Source organism: Austrofundulus limnaeus, unplaced genomic scaffold (genome assembly GCF_001266775.1).
Source record: "Austrofundulus limnaeus strain Quisiro unplaced genomic scaffold, Austrofundulus_limnaeus-1.0 Scaffold378, whole genome shotgun sequence".
NCBI classification, from domain to species: Eukaryota; Metazoa; Chordata; class Actinopteri; order Cyprinodontiformes; family Rivulidae; genus Austrofundulus; species Austrofundulus limnaeus.
This window is the reverse complement of record NW_013952780.1, coordinates 218,729-220,046: the sequence shown is the minus strand read 5'-3', so window position 1 is coordinate 220,046 and position 1,318 is coordinate 218,729.

Genomic DNA, 1,318 nt, shown 5'->3' with positions numbered 1-1,318 from the left:
ACTAAAATAAAAACAGATTTAAAAAAAACTATGGAGCCATGAATGAAAAGGGTGCAGAGTGAAGAAAAAATATCATATTGCTTAGATTTTGTAATAATTTAGAGCTTAGTTGCAGTTTTTAATTTTTGTTTTGTTTTGTTTTGTTTTGTTTTGTTGTGTTTTGCATGAACTGCTGCAGATAAAGGTCCTTCTGACAGAACAGTACTCGTGTTTTCAGTTTTAGTTCACATTTAAGGTTTGATGCATCAAAACACCAAAACTACAGACGTGTCAAGAAACAAAGTACAAATACTTTGTTACCTTACCTTTTATTTCTTCCTAATTTTTACTTCTACTCCTTATTTTCTTTTTTTAATTTCAAAAATAATTTTATTTCTGTTTCACTTCAGCTTCTTTTCATCCCAGCTTGTTTTTGTAAAAAAATAATCCAGATATKTTGCACAGTGCCTCACAGATCAAGTGAAATAAGCTGTGGTTGAATGAAAAAAAAAAACATAAATAAAACCATTCTGACACCCTCCAGGAGAACATGTCAGAAGTATGAAGTATGAAGATGACGGAGACATACTGTATGTGATCCCCTTTTGCCAAAAAGCAAAATAATATTCTGTCTGCATGGGTCACTTAGTCTGTTAGCAAAATATCACACAAATGACATATTTTTAWAAAACTCTTTCTGTTTGAATCTACAACTGTTAAAGTCAACACTGTTTGTTAAATTCAGTCAGATTTACAGATTTGGAGCTTACATTTGGTGTGGTAGTAGCTGAGAGTCATCCCCAACACAAACTCTAATGACAGCGGTGTCCTGATACAACTTTTTCTTCTTCCAGTACTCACATTGCTGCCTTTGAGTGTTGGTTGATGCAGTGATTCACCTGATGATATCAGTGTTTATATTATTTATTTATTTTTGTGGGAAATGTTTTGATCAAGTCAAACCATAAACAACGGTCAACAACAGTAGAGCAAAAAAATGACATTCGGAATGGGTTACATATATTTTTAACTTGAACATAAGAATATTGTACAATGAACTAAATAAAAAAGTAAAATAATTGGCCTGATAAAAACTCTGATATTTTCCCAAAAAATCCAACAAAAACAAAATACACTGTAAAAAATGAAACGTTGGATTTACTTACCGTATTTTTCGGACTATAAACCGCACCCACCATTTTTAAGAAAAAACCCGCGAACATTAACATATAAGCCACATCGGACTATAAGCCGCACCCCCAACATAAAAAAAACAGTACACCCAAATTTGCCGTCAAAAAAGTGAATTCAACATCAAAACATAAAAAGCAAACCTTTA